Genomic DNA, 17,440 nt, shown 5'->3' with positions numbered 1-17,440 from the left:
AATTGCGGGGAAGAACTCTGAAATGGAGAGCTGAAAACCCGAAATTGAGGGGAAACCCCCCAAAACGGCGGGAAAACCCTCCATAAACACGAAACCGGTAATGGAACAGAGCAAAAAATGGCGTCCTACGGCAAGGTGCGAGGCTCAATTTTCTGGGGAGTGCTGGGAAATGTAGTTCTTGGCCACCGGGTTTCCGGGAGTCCATATTGTTTTCCCAGAGCATGCCGGGAGATGTAGTTCTCGGACACTGGGCTTCCGGGAGGCCATGTTGGTTTCCCATCTTTGCTAGACTCCGGGTGCTCTGGCTTCACAGAGAAACCCCCAAACTGAAAAATGTACCTGCTAATATATTGGGCTCTAAATGTAGCCCTGGGTTAATTGAATAACAATCCCTGGGTAAGATTGAAGTGCAGGAGGGGTTGGCTACGGTTTTAAGAGCCGGTTTGCAGAAAAGGGATTTCCCGTTAAGAAATGGCATATACTGATTGTTCTCTTCCTTGCTCTGCCAAGACCTGAAGCACATCTTGGAAGCCAGGCAGAATCCGTGGAGCCAATGGAGTTCTCAAGCTCGACTTCAGCTTCTTCCCAGCTAGAAGAAGCAAGGACACGCCGGCTGAGTTCCACAGGCAACGCGCCCGTATCTGTAGACAAGGATTTAGAGATGCTACTTTGGGAACTCTCAGACGGCATACTGGAAGCCGAGCTCGACTTGGACCCAGGGAAGGATGAGGATGACCTCCTCCTTGAGCTTTCCAAGATGATTGATGATTGAACTGCATAGTCCTATGGTATATTAAAAAAAAAAAAAAAAAAAAAAACAAAAAAAAAACCAACTCTTCTTCTTGTTGGATACCCTGAGGTGATCCTTTTTCTAACTGAGGCTTTGCAATGAGACTTAAAGCACAGTTGGAACTGGTAGAAATTGGCAGGATTTGCACTCAGTTGTCCTAAGTTTCCCTGCTGGTCAGAGTTAAGGTCTTGTGCATGGTTCCGTAAGTAGAGGTGGCTACCTTTGATATCAAGAGGACAAAACACTTGTTTCTTTTGGCACAGAAAGATGTCCATCGGCACGCTGTGGTGGCTGTGAATTGACGTAGTGATGGAGCGATGCTCTGAAGGCTTAAACGGAAAGCTTCTTCCTTCCGCCCCCCCTTGGCACAGCTCGATGTTGGGCACATTGTGAAGCCTGGGTGTTCTGATTTCTCGGACAGTTGATACCCAAATCCCGGAGTTACTATGTCAACTCTTGACTTTTATTTGTGTATGCCATTGTTTTGACTGTAATCTTTTCAGATGATGAAGCTGTAAGGGCGGGAGGGAGCAAAATAATTATTCTAGCGTTGTGGACCAAACATGCTGCCAGGAGTGGTGGTGGTGGGGTCAGCCCACCCGGCCTTACTTTCAATTATCAGGGATGATAAAATGGTGTGAAAAGCAGCAGCTCTGCGATACGGCTACGCTACCCCCACTCCCTTCTCTTGTGCTGTACCAAAGTTCCCCCAAGCTTTGGTTGGTGCTTTTTGCTGGTGACAGTAGGACTCCAGGGCGAGTAGTCGGGACTCTCCTGCAGTAACTGGGTCAATTAAGGGTTGGTTTAAGTGCCTCCTGGTTTTTAAAATTGCTCCCCTGAGCTGCTGGCTCTGCTGCCTGCTACAGCAAATGTTCGGGTGCCATCAGCGTCGCACTTGGGCGTGGGCACTGACCCTGCGGAGGAGAGCTGAGACTCGCGTGTATTGTGTACCCTGCCGCCAGTGATCGTTTTCCCCTAGCAGATCTATTTTGAATCATTTCCCTAAATTTTAGAGGAACTTTAGGCTCTTTGTGCTATGATTTGTGAAGCTGTAGGGGCCCTCAGGCATTTGCTGCTGGCAGAGGAAAACCGCTTGTCGAATTTGTTGTAAATACTTTCTGTTTGGACAACAACGCCTGTGTGTGTGTGTGTGTGTGTGTGTGTGCGTGCTTTGACGACCCCCTGCGACGCCCCAGCTCCGCGAGGGAAGCTTTGAAGCGGCTCTGGGAAAACCTCTGCGGAAGAAACCGCTGCTAGTGACTTGCGGAAAAGGGACTCCACAATCAGTGAGATTGTAAAGTAGGTATGTTTATTCAGCGCTGGGCAGCACGGGAGGTCGTGGGCATGAAGATTGATGACTCTTCCTCGTCACCGCTAGTTGACCTCTTGTCTTTGCACAGACTCAGTTGCTCCTTGGCTCTTGTCCATCTGCAGGACCAGTTTCTCCCAGTTTCTTAAGACAGGCTCACTCTCTTATTAGGAGACTGACCTTGGTAAGGGGCCCAAGGCTTCTTGCTTTAGTTAATTGGCACAATGCACCATAGTTAGCAAAGACGCTAAGTAGCATCCTAGTTTAACGCTGTCAGCGCTCTATCTCTACTTGATAAGATTCTCCTAACTCCCTCTCTCACTGGAGCCCACGCAGCCCTCCGTCCTGCCGAAGGACTTCACGGGGACTTCTGCCGGCTCCGGGTGCCCGCACACAGACAGAAATGGCTTTGAGAGAAAACAATCAGGAGGAGGAGAGCTCAGAGACTGCGGCCGGCTTCGGCCACCTTCCCCTCGCTTTCCCTCTCCGTGTTCAAACCGAGCACTGTTCTGCCGTCAACCTTCGCTGCCTCTGCCCGCGGCGCTGGGCTTTCGCGTGTGCCATTGCTCCTCTACATATTTTATCCTTCCTTTTGTAAGGAATGGTCCAGCAATTCGTGTCACTAAGGGATTTGAAGGGTTACCATCGAGGCCCGGGTCTAGGTGATAAGAGAACAAAGGGGTTTTTAGGGAAAAGTGCTGACTACTGCAGGGGATGTTGCTAGAGTTTCTGAAATCCGGCGTAGAGGCTCCCAAACGAGGAGGAAGGGGGAGCTGAAGGACAATTGAAGGACAAAAGCCTGAGAGGAAGACAACCAGCATTCAGCCCGAGCAAGCCCCGAGAGACCACCAGAGACTGGTACGCAGGCGCCCCTGGGAGGGGTTTCGGATTCCGGAAACCAATTCTAATAACCCTGCCTCTTCTCGAAGTAGTAATGAATATGTATTAGCCTGGGAGCATCAAAACCAGCCGCCTTACGTAACAGGCGTGCGTCCTGGGGGAGCAGAGACTCCCGGCGCACCCAGCGCTGCTTGCTTGCCTCTATTCGTTTAATAAATTGTAAACTTTGATTGTAATCCTATTTGGATTTATAACAGCCATTTATAACACTTTTTATATTTGTATTTTATTTAAGGCTGTCTTGCCCCCCTCCCCCCCCAGCCTCGCTGCTCGCCAATAAAGCTGGCGCAGGGGCTAAGGGATTTGAAGGGCCTGCTTGTACACCTAAGGGATTTGAGGGCCTGCTTGTACACCTTTGGGGACTGCCTCTTTTTGGGGGGGGGGGGGGTGGGGGGGTGTTAGGAGCTGCTTGTATACTTTTTTAGGCATTCCTCTGAGAGGGGGTTGGGAGCTTCGTGTATACTGGGGGGGGAGGGCCTCCCTCGAGGTGGAAGCGGGGGGGGTTGGAGCGTTTCTACACTGTAGGGGCCTGCCTGTACACTTTTGGGGCCTGCCTTGGAGGGGTTGGGAACTGCTTGTACACCTTTGGGGCCTGCGTCTGCGCGGGGCGGGGGGGGTTGGGGGGTTGGAGCTGGTTTTAACCTTTCGGGCTTGCATCTGGAGGGGGTTGGGGCCTGCCTTTGGGGGGGTGGTTGTGAGCTGCTTGTATACTGTAGGGGCCTGCTTGTACACCTTTGGGGCCTGCGTCTGGGGGGGGGGTGGGAGCTGCTTGTACACTGTTAGGGCCTGCCTTGGGGGAGGGGTTGGGGCATGTGCCTTGGGGGCATGGGGTTGGGAGCTGCTTCTACGCTGTAGGGGTCTGGGTCTTGGGGGGTTGGGGCTGTTTGTACACCTTTGGGGCGTGCCTCTGGGGAGGATGGGGAGTTGCTTGTACACCTTTGGGGCCTGTGTCTGGGGGGGGGTTGGGGCCTGTGCCAGGGGGGTTGGGAGCTGCTTGTACGCTCTAGGGTCCTCTGGCAGGCTTTGGGGCCTCCCTTTGAGGGGGGCAGTTGGGAGCTGGTTGTACACCTTTGGGGCCTGAGTCTGGGGTGTGGGGGCTGGGGCTGAGGCCTGGGGCCTGGGGCATGCATCTGGGTGGTGGTGGGGGGGGGTCCAGTTCATGGGGGGGGTGGGTTGGGAGCTGCTTGTGGACAGTTGGGGTCTGCATCCGTGTGTGGCTGGGGCCTGCTTGTAGACTTCTGCAGCCTGTGTCTGGTGTTTGGGGGCTTTTCTGTAGTGTTTGGGGATCGCATTTTGGCTTTGGGATGTGTCTAGAGCTTCTGGGGCCTAGCTGTAGTGCTTGGGGCCTGCGTCTGGGGCTTTTCTGTAGCATTTTGGTAGCGTGTTTGTGATTTGGGGTCTGTATCCAGGGTTTTGCCTTTTTTGTAGTTTTCAGCTTTGTGTCTGTTTCTTTGTTGGTTGCCTGGGGTTTGGGGTTTGGATCATTAGTCAGTGTCATTAGCGTCGGGGGGTTGGTATGAAGGGTTAGGGTTGTGGTTAGAGTTGTTAGGGTTAAAGAGAATAAGGATTTTAGGGTAAGGGGATCAAGGTTGTGGGAATAAAAATGTTTTTGCACAGAGTTACATCGTTTAGAGGGAAGGAAGGTGGTATTGATATATGCTTGCAGTGATAAGAAAGCTTAACAGACAACCTTGTAAAATGCAGACAACCAGAATCCTTAGAGCAATTGGGTGGAAATCACGGTGTAAGAAACATTACCACCTCAAAGAGGAAAACAGTCAAGAAAAAAATAAAATTGACTAGTAACAGGCCAGCAGCTGTGTATTTTCTGTGAAGCACTGGATAGATTGTGAACATGGATTACCCAGTCAATGGGGAAACTGGGGAGGGTCCTGGTCACCGAGAGGAAAAAAAAAATTATATAAACTGTGTTATGGAACTAGTAGGTGGCTTGTGGGACGCCTGCCATTGCAATCGTGAATAAAAATGCTACCTCACTGAGATACTTGCCTGAGCCTATGGTATTGGTTACAGAGTGTTTCTAATAAGGTGTTAGGGTTTTAAGGTTTCAGGGCTAAGGCACTAGGGTTGGGTTTCAGGGTTAGGGTTTCCAGGGTTTAGGGTTAGGATTTTAAGGTTGTTAGGGTTGGAGTTATAAGGGTTAGGGTTTGGGGGTTAGTGTGTTAAGGTTTTAAAGTATTTTGTGGTTTTAGTGTTGATAGGGGTTTTAGGGTTAGGGTCTTAGGGTTTTAGTTATGGTCAGGTATTTAGGGTTAGGGTTTTAAGGTCTTATTTTTTTTTTTAAGGTTAGGGTCTCCAGCGTTAGGGCTTTGAGAATCTTTAGGTTTTGGGTTAGGGTTTAGAGGGTCTTAATTTTTAGGGTTAGGGCTTTTAGGCGTAGGTCTAGTGTGGTAAATTTTATCGGGTTAGGACTGTAAGGGTTTTTAGGGTTAGGGTTTCTAGGGTTTTTTGGGGTAGGGGTTAGGGTTAGATCCGTGGGAGCCGTAGTGTTAGGGGTCAGGGTTCTTAGGGGTAAGGCCCAATATTAGGGTGGAAGGCCAAACTAAGGGGGGAGCCCCCCCCAAAATTGAAGGGTCGAAGCCCCAATTTAGGGGAAGAAACGTCAAAATTGTGGGGTCCCCCAAAATTGGGCGGAAGAGCTCTTAATATTGGGGGAAACCCAAAAAAGGAGGGTGGGGGACTCTAAAATTGGGGGGACCCACCCAAATTGGTTGTGTCCCCCCCAAAATTGGTTGTGTCCCCCCCAAAATTGGTTGTGTCCCCCCCAAATTAGGGGAGGAACCCCCAAAATTGGGTGGGCGAACCCCCAAATTGGGGGGAAGAAGACTTAAATGGAAGTGTGAAATTCCAGAATTGGATGTGGACCCCCCAGAACAGTCTTCAGGGGTTTAGTGTGGTAAATTTTATTGGGTTAGGGCTGTAAGGGTTTTTAGGGTTAGGGTTTCTAGGGTTTGTTGGGGTAGGGGTTAGGGTTAGATCCGTGGTTGCCATAGGCTTAGGGGTCAAGGTTCTTAGGGGTTAGGCCTAATATTAGGGCGGAAGGCCAAAATAAGAGGGGAGGAGCCCACCCAAAATTGAAGGGTTGAAGCCCAAAGTTAGGGGAAGGAACGTCAAAATTGTGGGGTCCCCCAAAATTGAGCGGAAGAGCTCTTAATATTGGGGGAAACCCAAAAAAGGAGGGTGGGGGACTCTAAAATTGGTTGTGTCCCCCCCAAAATTGGTTGTGTCCCCCCCAAAATTGGTTGTGTCCCCCCCAAATTAGGGGAGGAACCCCCAAAATTGGGTGGGCGAACCCCCATATTGGGGGGGAAGAAGACTTAAATGGAAGTGTGAAATTCCAGAATTGAATGTGGACCCCCCAGAACAGTCTTCAGGGGTTTAGTGTGGTAAATTTTATCGGGTTAGGGCTGCAAGGGTTTTTAGGGTTAGGGTTTCTAGGGTTTGTTGGGGTAGGGGTTAGGGTTAGATCCGTGGTTGCCATAGGCTTAGGGGTCAAGGTTCTTGGAGGTTAGGCCTAATATTAGGGCGGAAGGCCAAAATAAGAGGGGGGGAGCCCCCCCCAAAATCGAAGGGTTGAAGCCCAAAGTTAGGGGAAGGAACGTCAAAATTGTGGGGTCCCCCAAAATTGGGCGGAAGAACTCTTTAATATTAGGGGGGAACCCAAAAAAGGAGGGTGGGGGACTCTACAATTGGGGGGGACCCCCAAAATTGGTTGTGTCCCCCCAAATTAAGGGAGGAACCCCCAAAATTGGGTGGGTGAACCCCCAAATTGGGGGGAAGAAGACTTAAATGGAAGTGTGAAATTCCAGAATTGAATGTGGACCCCCCCCAGACCTGGGGAGGAATCCCCAAACTTGGGGGCGACCCCCAAATTTGGGGTTAAAGCCCCAGATCCCGGGGAGCTAAGCCCCAAATTAAGGGAAGGAACCTCAAACATGTGGTGAGAACCCCAACATTGGGGGAAAGAACCTTAATATTAGGGTGGCAGGCCAAGAAAGGATGGTGGGGGCCTCCAAAATTGTGGGGGGCTTGGAATTGGGGGGAATCCCCAAAATGGAGGGGGAACCCCAAAAGTGGGGGGGGGGGGCGAAGCACCAAATTAGGGGAAGGAACCCCAAAATTGCGGGGAAGAACTCTGAAATGGAGAGCTGAAAACCCGAAATTGAGGGGAAACCCCCCAAAACGGCGGGAAAACCCTCCATAAACACGAAACCGGTAATGGAACAGAGCAAAAAATGGCGTCCTACGGCAAGCTGCGAGGCTCAATTTTCTGGGGAGTGCTGGGAAATGTAGTTCTTGGCCACCGGGTTTCCGGGAGTCCATATTGTTTTCCCAGAGCATGCCGGGAGATGTAGTTCTCGGACACTGGGCTTCCGGGAGGCCATGTTGGTTTCCCATCTTTGCTAGACTCCGCGTGCTCTGGCTTCACAGAGAAACCCCCAAACTGAAAAATGTACCTGCTAATATATTGGGCTCTAAATGTAGCCCTGGGTTAATTGAATAACAATCCCTGGGTAAGATTGAAGTGCAGGAGGGGTTGGCTACGGTTTTAAGAGCCGGTTTGCAGAAAAGGGATTTCCCGTTAAGAAATGGCATATACTGATTGTTCTCTTCCTTGCTCTGCCAAGACCTGAAGCACATCTTGGAAGCCAGGCAGAATCCGTGGAGCCAATGGAGTTCTCAAGCTCGACTTCAGCTTCTTCCCAGCTAGAAGAAGCAAGGACACGCCGGCTGAGTTCCACAGGCAACGCGCCCGTATCTGTAGACGAGGATTTAGAGATGCTACTTTGGGAACTCTCAGACGGCATACTGGAAGCCGAGCTCGACTTGGACCCAGGGAAGGATGAGGATGACCTCCTCCTTGAGCTTTCCAAGATGATTGATGATTGAACTGCATAGTCCTATGGTATATTAAAAAAAAAAAAAAAAAAAAAAAAACCAAAAAAAAAACCAACTCTTCTTCTTGTTGGATACCCTGAGGTGATCCTTTTTCTAACTGAGGCTTTGCAATGAGACTTAAAGCACAGTTGGAACTGGTAGAAATTGGCAGGATTTGCACTCAGTTGTCCTAAGTTTCCCTGCTGGTCAGAGTTAAGGTCTTGTGCATGGTTCCGTAAGTAGAGGTGGCTACCTTTGATATCAAGAGGACAAAACACTTGTTTCTTTTGGCACAGAAAGATGTCCATCGGCACGCTGTGGTGGCTGTGAATTGACGTAGTGATGGAGCGATGCTCTGAAGGCTTAAACGGAAAGCTTCTTCCTTCCGCCCCCCCTTGGCACAGCTCGATGTTGGGCACATTGTGAAGCCTGGGTGTTCTGATTTCTCGGACAGTTGATACCCAAATCCCGGAGTTACTATGTCAACTCTTGACTTTTATTTGTGTATGCCATTGTTTTGACTGTAATCTTTTCAGATGATGAAGCTGTAAGGGCGGGAGGGAGCAAAATAATTATTCTAGCGTTGTGGACCAAACATGCTGCCAGGAGTGGTGGTGGTGGGGTCAGCCCACCCGGCCTTACTTTCAATTATCAGGGATGATAAAATGGTGTGAAAAGCAGCAGCTCTGCGATACGGCTACGCTACCCCCACTCCCTTCTCTTGTGCTGTACCAAAGTTCCCCCAAGCTTTGGTTGGTGCTTTTTGCTGGTGACAGTAGGACTCCAGGGCGAGTAGTCGGGACTCTCCTGCAGTAACTGGGTCAATTAAGGGTTGGTTTAAGTGCCTCCTGGTTTTTAAAATTGCTCCCCTGAGCTGCTGGCTCTGCTGCCTGCTACAGCAAATGTTCGGGTGCCATCAGCGTCGCACTTGGGCGTGGGCACTGACCCTGCGGAGGAGAGCTGAGACTCGCGTGTATTGTGTACCCTGCCGCCAGTGATCGTTTTCCCCTAGCAGATCTATTTTGAATCATTTCCCTAAATTTTAGAGGAACTTTAGGCTCTTTGTGCTATGATTTGTGAAGCTGTAGGGGCCCTCAGGCATTTGCTGCTGGCAGAGGAAAACCGCTTGTCGAATTTGTTGTAAATACTTTCTGTTTGGACAACAACGCCTGTGTGTGTGTGTGTGTGTGTGTGTGTGCGTGCTTTGACGACCCCCTGCGACGCCCCAGCTCCGCGAGGGAAGCTTTGAAGCGGCTCTGGGAAAACCTCTGCGGAAGAAACCGCTGCTAGTGACTTGCGGAAAAGGGACTCCACAATCAGTGAGATTGTAAAGTAGGTATGTTTATTCAGCGCTGGGCAGCACGGGAGGTCGTGGGCATGAAGATTGATGACTCTTCCTCGTCACCGCTAGTTGACCTCTTGTCTTTGCACAGACTCAGTTGCTCCTTGGCTCTTGTCCATCTGCAGGACCAGTTTCTCCCAGTTTCTTAAGACAGGCTCACTCTCTTATTAGGAGACTGACCTTGGTAAGGGGCCCAAGGCTTCTTGCTTTAGTTAATTGGCACAATGCACCATAGTTAGCAAAGACGCTAAGTAGCATCCTAGTTTAACGCTGTCAGCGCTCTATCTCTACTTGATAAGATTCTCCTAACTCCCTCTCTCACTGGAGCCCACGCAGCCCTCCGTCCTGCCGAAGGACTTCACGGGGACTTCTGCCGGCTCCGGGTGCCCGCACACAGACAGAAATGGCTTTGAGAGAAAACAATCAGGAGGAGGAGAGCTCAGAGACTGCGGCCGGCTTCGGCCACCTTCCCCTCGCTTTCCCTCTCCGTGTTCAAACCGAGCACTGTTCTGCCGTCAACCTTCGCTGCCTCTGCCCGCGGCGCTGGGCTTTCGCGTGTGCCATTGCTCCTCTACATATTTTATCCTTCCTTTTGTAAGGAATGGTCCAGCAATTCGTGTCACTAAGGGATTTGAAGGGTTACCATCGAGGCCCGGGTCTAGGTGATAAGAGAACAAAGGGGTTTTTAGGGAAAAGTGCTGACTACTGCAGGGGATGTTGCTAGAGTTTCTGAAATCCGGCGTAGAGGCTCCCAAACGAGGAGGAAGGGGGAGCTGAAGGACAATTGAAGGACAAAAGCCTGAGAGGAAGACAACCAGCATTCAGCCCGAGCAAGCCCCGAGAGACCACCAGAGACTGGTACGCAGGCGCCCCTGGGAGGGGTTTCGGATTCCGGAAACCAATTCTAATAACCCTGCCTCTTCTCGAAGTAGTAATGAATATGTATTAGCCTGGGAGCATCAAAACCAGCCGCCTTACGTAACAGGCGTGCGTCCTGGGGGAGCAGAGACTCCCGGCGCACCCAGCGCTGCTTGCTTGCCTCTATTCGTTTAATAAATTGTAAACTTTGATTGTAATCCTATTTGGATTTATAACAGCCATTTATAACACTTTTTATATTTGTATTTTATTTAAGGCTGTCTTGCCCCCCTCCCCCCCCAGCCTCGCTGCTCGCCAATAAAGCTGGCGCAGGGGCTAAGGGATTTGAAGGGCCTGCTTGTACACCTAAGGGATTTGAGGGCCTGCTTGTACACCTTTGGGGACTGCCTCTTTTGGGGGGGGGGGGGGGGGGGGGTGTTAGGAGCTGCTTGTATACTTTTTTAGGCATTCCTCTGAGAGGGGGTTGGGAGCTTCGTGTATACTGGGGGGGGAGGGCCTCCCTCGAGGTGGAAGCGGGGGGGGTTGGAGCGTTTCTACACTGTAGGGGCCTGCCTGTACACTTTTGGGGCCTGCCTTGGAGGGGTTGGGAACTGCTTGTACACCTTTGGGGCCTGCGTCTGCGCGGGGCGGGGGGGGTTGGGGGGTTGGAGCTGGTTTTAACCTTTCGGGCTTGCATCTGGAGGGGGTTGGGGCCTGCCTTTGGGGGGGTGGTTGTGAGCTGCTTGTATACTGTAGGGGCCTGCTTGTACACCTTTGGGGCCTGCGTCTGGGGGGGGGTGGGAGCTGCTTGTACACTGTTAGGGCCTGCCTTGGGGGAGGGGTTGGGGCATGTGCCTTGGGGGCATGGGGTTGGGAGCTGCTTCTACGCTGTAGGGGTCTGGGTCTTGGGGGGTTGGGGCTGTTTGTACACCTTTGGGGCGTGCCTCTGGGGAGGATGGGGAGTTGCTTGTACACCTTTGGGACCTGTGTCTGGGGGGGGGTTGGGGCCTGTGCCGGGGGGGTTGGGAGCTGCTTGTACGCTCTAGGGTCCTCTGGCAGGCTTTGGGGCCTCCCTTTGAGGGGGGCAGTTGGGAGCTGGTTGTACACCTTTGGGGCCTGAGTCTGGGGTGTGGGGGCTGGGGCTGAGGCCTGGGGCCTGGGGCATGCATCTGGGTGGTGGTGGGGGGGGGTCCAGTTCATGGGGGGGGTGGGTTGGGAGCTGCTTGTGGACAGTTGGGGTCTGCATCCGTGTGTGGCTGGGGCCTGCTTGTAGACTTCTGCAGCCTGTGTCTGGTGTTTGGGGGCTTTTCTGTAGTGTTTGGGGATCGCATTTTGGCTTTGGGATGTGTCTAGAGCTTCTGGGGCCTAGCTGTAGTGCTTGGGGCCTGCGTCTGGGGCTTTTCTGTAGCATTTTGGTAGCGTGTTTGTGATTTGGGGTCTGTATCCAGGGTTTTGCCTTTTTTGTAGTTTTCAGCTTTGTGTCTGTTTCTTTGTTGGTTGCCTGGGGTTTGGGGTTTGGATCATTAGTCAGTGTCATTAGCGTCGGGGGGTTGGTATGAAGGGTTAGGGTTGTGGTTAGAGTTGTTAGGGTTAAAGAGAATAAGGATTTTAGGGTAAGGGGATCAAGGTTGTGGGAATAAAAATGTTTTTGCACAGAGTTACATCGTTTAGAGGGAAGGAAGGTGGTATTGATATATGCTTGCAGTGATAAGAAAGCTTAACAGACAACCTTGTAAAATGCAGACAACCAGAATCCTTAGAGCAATTGGGTGGAAATCACGGTGTAAGAAACATTACCACCTCAAAGAGGAAAACAGTCAAGAAAAAAATAAAATTGACTAGTAACAGGCCAGCAGCTGTGTATTTTCTGTGAAGCACTGGATAGATTGTGAACATGGATTACCCAGTCAATGGGGAAACTGGGGAGGGTCCTGGTCACCGAGAGGAAAAAAAAAATTATATAAACTGTGTTATGGAACTAGTAGGTGGCTTGTGGGACGCCTGCCATTGCAATCGTGAATAAAAATGCTACCTCACTGAGATACTTGCCTGAGCCTATGGTATTGGTTACAGAGTGTTTCTAATAAGGTGTTAGGGTTTTAAGGTTTCAGGGCTAAGGCACTAGGGTTGGGTTTCAGGGTTAGGGTTTCCAGGGTTTAGGGTTAGGATTTTAAGGTTGTTAGGGTTGGAGTTATAAGGGTTAGGGTTTGGGGGTTAGTGTGTTAAGGTTTTAAAGTATTTTGTGGTTTTAGTGTTGATAGGGGTTTTAGGGTTAGGGTCTTAGGGTTTTAGTTATGGTCAGGTATTTAGGGTTAGGGTTTTAAGGTCTTATTTTTTTTTTTTAAGGTTAGGGTCTCCAGCGTTAGGGCTTTGAGAATCTTTACGTTTTGGGTTAGGGTTTAGAGGGTCTTAATTTTTAGGGTTAGGGCTTTTAGGCGTAGGTCTAGTGTGGTAAATTTTATCGGGTTAGGACTGTAAGGGTTTTTAGGGTTAGGGTTTCTAGGGTTTTTTGGGGTAGGGGTTAGGGTTAGATCCGTGGGAGCCGTAGTGTTAGGGGTCAGGGTTCTTAGGGGTAAGGCCCAATATTAGGGTGGAAGGCCAAACTAAGGGGGGAGCCCCCCCCAAAATTGAAGGGTCGAAGCCCCAATTTAGGGGAAGAAACGTCAAAATTGTGGGGTCCCCCAAAATTGGGCGGAAGAGCTCTTAATATTGGGGGAAACCCAAAAAAGGAGGGTGGGGGACTCTAAAATTGGGGGGACCCCCCCAAATTGGTTGTGTCCCCCCCAAAATTGGTTGTGTCCCCCCCAAAATTGGTTGTGTCCCCCCCAAATTAGGGGAGGAACCCCCAAAATTGGGTGGGCGAACCCCCAAATTGGGGGGAAGAAGACTTAAATGGAAGTGTGAAATTCCAGAATTGGATGTGGACCCCCCAGAACAGTCTTCAGGGGTTTAGTGTGGTAAATTTTATCGGGTTAGGGCTGTAAGGGTTTTTAGGGTTAGGGTTTCTAGGGTTTGTTGGGGTAGGGGTTAGGGTTAGATCCGTGGTTGCCATAGGCTTAGGGGTCAAGGTTCTTAGGGGTTAGGCCTAATATTAGGGCGGAAGGCCAAAATAAGAGGGGAGGAGCCCACCCAAAATTGAAGGGTTGAAGCCCAAAGTTAGGGGAAGGAACGTCAAAATTGTGGGGTCCCCCAAAATTGAGCGGAAGAGCTCTTAATATTGGGGGAAACCCAAAAAAGGAGGGTGGGGGACTCTAAAATTGGTTGTGTCCCCCCCAAAATTGGTTGTGTCCCCCCCAAAATTGGTTGTGTCCCCCCCAAATTAGGGGAGGAACCCCCAAAATTGGGTGGGCGAACCCCCATATTGGGGGGGAAGAACACTTAAATGGAAGTGTGAAATTCCAGAATTGAATGTGGACCCCCCAGAACAGTCTTCAGGGGTTTAGTGTGGTAAATTTTATCGGGTTAGGGCTGCAAGGGTTTTTAGGGTTAGGGTTTCTAGGGTTTGTTGGGGTAGGGGTTAGGGTTAGATCCGTGGTTGCCATAGGCTTAGGGGTCAAGGTTCTTAGGGGTTAGGCCTAATATTAGGGCGGAAGGCCAAAATAAGAGGGGGGGAGCCCCCCCCAAAATCGAAGGGTTGAAGCCCAAAGTTAGGGGAAGGAACGGCCAAATTGTGGGGTCCCCCAAAATTGGGCGGAAGAACTCTTTAATATTAGGGGGGAACCCAAAAAAGGAGGGTGGGGGACTCTACAATTGGGGGGGACCCCCAAAATTGGTCGGGTCCCCCCAAATTAGGGGAGGAACCCCCAAAATTGGGTGGGTAAACCCCCAAATTGGGGGGAAGAAGACTTAAATGGAAGTGTGAAATTCCAGAATTGAATGTGGACCCCCCCCAGACCTGGGGAGGAATCCCCAAACTTGGGGGCGACCCCCAAATTTGGGGTTAAAGCCCCAGATCCCGGGGAGCTAAGCCCCAAATTAAGGGAAGGAACCTCAAACATGTGGTGAGAACCCCAACATTGGGGGAAAGAACCTTAATATTAGGGTGGCAGGCCAAGAAAGGATGGTGGGGGCCTCCAGAATTGTGGGGGGCTTGGAATTGGGGGGAATCCCCAAAATGGAGGGGGAACCCCAAAAGTGGGGGGGGGGGGGCGAAGCACCAAATTAGGGGAAGGAACCCCAAAATTGCGGGGAAGAACTCTGAAATGGAGAGCTGAAAACCCGAAATTGAGGGGAAACCCCCCAAAACGGCGGGAAAACCCTCCATAAACACGAAACCGGTAATGTAACAGAGCAAAAAATGGCGTCCTACGGCACGGTGCGAGGCTCAATTTTCTGGGGAGTGCTGGGAAATGTAGTTCTTGGCCACCGGGTTTCCGGGAGTCCATATTGTTTTCCCAGAGCATGCCGGGAGATGTAGTTCTCAGACACTGGGCTTCCGGGAGGCCATGTTGGTTTCCCATCTTTGCTAGACTCCGGGTGCTCTGGCTTCACAGAGAAACCCCCAAACTGAAAAATGTACCTGCTAATATATTGGGCTCTAAATGTAGCCCTGGGTTAATTGAATAACAATCCCTGGGTAAGATTGAAGTGCAGGAGGGGTTGGCTACGGTTTTAAGAGCCGGTTTGCAGAAAAGGGATTTCCCGTTAAGAAATGGCATATACTGATTGTTCTCTTCCTTGCTCTGCCAAGACCTGAAGCACATCTTGGAAGCCAGGCAGAATCCGTGGAGCCAATGGAGTTCTCAAGCTCGACTTCAGCTTCTTCCCAGCTAGAAGAAGCAAGGACACGCCGGCTGAGTTCCACAGGCAACGCGCCCGTATCTGTAGACGAGGATTTAGAGATGCTACTTTGGGAACTCTCAGACGGCATACTGGAAGCCGAGCTCGACTTGGACCCAGGGAAGGATGAGGATGACCTCCTCCTTGAGCTTTCCAAGATGATTGATGATTGAACTGCATAGTCCTATGGTATATTAAAAAAAAAAAAAAAAAAAAAAAAAACCAAAAAAAAAACCAACTCTTCTTCTTGTTGGATACCCTGAGGTGATCCTTTTTCTAACTGAGGCTTTGCAATGAGACTTAAAGCACAGTTGGAACTGGTAGAAATTGGCAGGATTTGCACTCAGTTGTCCTAAGTTTCCCTGCTGGTCAGAGTTAAGGTCTTGTGCATGGTTCCGTAAGTAGAGGTGGCTACCTTTGATATCAAGAGGACAAAACACTTGTTTCTTTTGGCACAGAAAGATGTCCATCGGCACGCTGTGGTGGCTGTGAATTGACGTAGTGATGGAGCGATGCTCTGAAGGCTTAAACGGAAAGCTTCTTCCTTCCGCCCCCCCTTGGCACAGCTCGATGTTGGGCACATTGTGAAGCCTGGGTGTTCTGATTTCTCGGACAGTTGATACCCAAATCCCGGAGTTACTATGTCAACTCTTGACTTTTATTTGTGTATGCCATTGTTTTGACTGTAATCTTTTCAGATGATGAAGCTGTAAGGGCGGGAGGGAGCAAAATAATTATTCTAGCGTTGTGGACCAAACATGCTGCCAGGAGTGGTGGTGGTGGGGTCAGCCCACCCGGCCTTACTTTCAATTCTCAGGGATGATAAAATGGTGTGAAAAGCAGCAGCTCTGCGATACGGCTACGCTACCCCCACTCCCTTCTCTTGTGCTGTACCAAAGTTCCCCCAAGCTTTGGTTGGTGCTTTTTGCTGGTGACAGTAGGACTCCAGGGCGAGTAGTCGGGACTCTCCTGCAGTAACTGGGTCAATTAAGGGTTGGTTTAAGTGCCTCCTGGTTTTTAAAATTGCTCCCCTGAGCTGCTGGCTCTGCTGCCTGCTACAGCAAATGTTCGGGTGCCATCAGCGTCGCACTTGGGCGTGGGCACTGACCCTGCGGAGGAGAGCTGAGACTCGCGTGTATTGTGTACCCTGCCGCCAGTGATCGTTTTCCCCTAGCAGATCTATTTTGAATCATTTCCCTAAATTTTAGAGGAACTTTAGGCTCTTTGTGCTATGATTTGTGAAGCTGTAGGGGCCCTCAGGCATTTGCTGCTGGCAGAGGAAAACCGCTTGTCGAATTTGTTGTAAATACTTTCTGTTTGGACAACAACGCCTGGGGGTGTGTGTGTGTGTGTGTGTGTGTGTGTGTGCGTGCTTTGACGACCCCCTGCGACGCCCCAGCTCCGCGAGGGAAGCTTTGAAGCGGCTCTGGGAAAACCTCTGCGGAAGAAACCGCTGCTAGTGACTTGCGGAAAAGGGACTCCACAATCAGTGAGATTGTAAAGTAGGTATGTTTATTCAGCGCTGGGCAGCATGGGAGGTCGTGGGCATGAAGATTGATGACTCTTCCTCGTCACCGCTAGTTGACCTCTTGTCTTTGCACAGACTCAGTTGCTCCTTGGCTCTTGTCCATCTGCAGGACCAGTTTCTCCCAGTTTCTTAAGACAGGCTCACTCTCTTATTAGGAGACTGACCTTGGTAAGGGGCCCAAGGCTTCTTGCTTTAGTTAATTGGCACAATGCACCATAGTTAGCAAAGACGCTAAGTAGCATCCTAGTTTAACGCTGTCAGCGCTCTATCTCTACTTGATAAGATTCTCCTAACTCCCTCTCTCACTGGAGCCCACGCAGCCCTCCGTCCTGCCGAAGGACTTCACGGGGACTTCTGCCGGCTCCGGGTGCCCGCACACAGACAGAAATGGCTTTGAGAGAAAACAATCAGGAGGAGGAGAGCTCAGAGACTGCGGCCGGCTTCGGCCACCTTCCCCTCGCTTTCCCTCTCCGTGTTCAAACCGAGCACTGTTCTGCCGTCAACCTTCGCTGCCTCTGCCCGCGGCGCTGGGCTTTCGCGTGTGCCATTGCTCCTCTACATATTTTATCCTTCCTTTTGTAAGGAATGGTCCAGCAATTCGTGTCACTAAGGGATTTGAAGGGTTAACATCGAGGCCCGGGTCTAGGTGATAAGAGAACAAAGGGGTTTTTAGGGAAAAGTGCTGACTACTGCAGGGGATGTTGCTAGAGTTTCTGAAATCCGGCGTAGAGGCTCCCAAACGAGAAGGAAGGGGGAGCTGAAGGACAATTGAAGGACAAAAGCCTGAGAGGAAGACAACCAGCATTCAGCCCGAGCAAGCCCCGAGAGACCACCAGAGACTGGTACGCAGGCGCCCCGGGAGGGGTTTCGGATTCCGGAAACCAATTCTAATAACCCTGCCTCTTCTCGAAGTAGTAATGAATATGTATTAGCCTGGGAGCATCAAAACCAGCCGCCTTACGTAACAGGCGTGCGTCCTGGGGGAGCAGAGACTCCCGGCGCACCCAGCGCTGCTTGCTTGCCTCTATTCGTTTA

The sequence above is a fragment of the Anser brachyrhynchus genome (genome assembly GCF_964034855.1).
Source record: "Anser brachyrhynchus genome assembly, chromosome: 6".
Lineage (NCBI taxonomy): Eukaryota > Metazoa > Chordata > Aves > Anseriformes > Anatidae > Anser > Anser brachyrhynchus.
Note: the sequence above shows the minus strand (reverse complement) of the source record.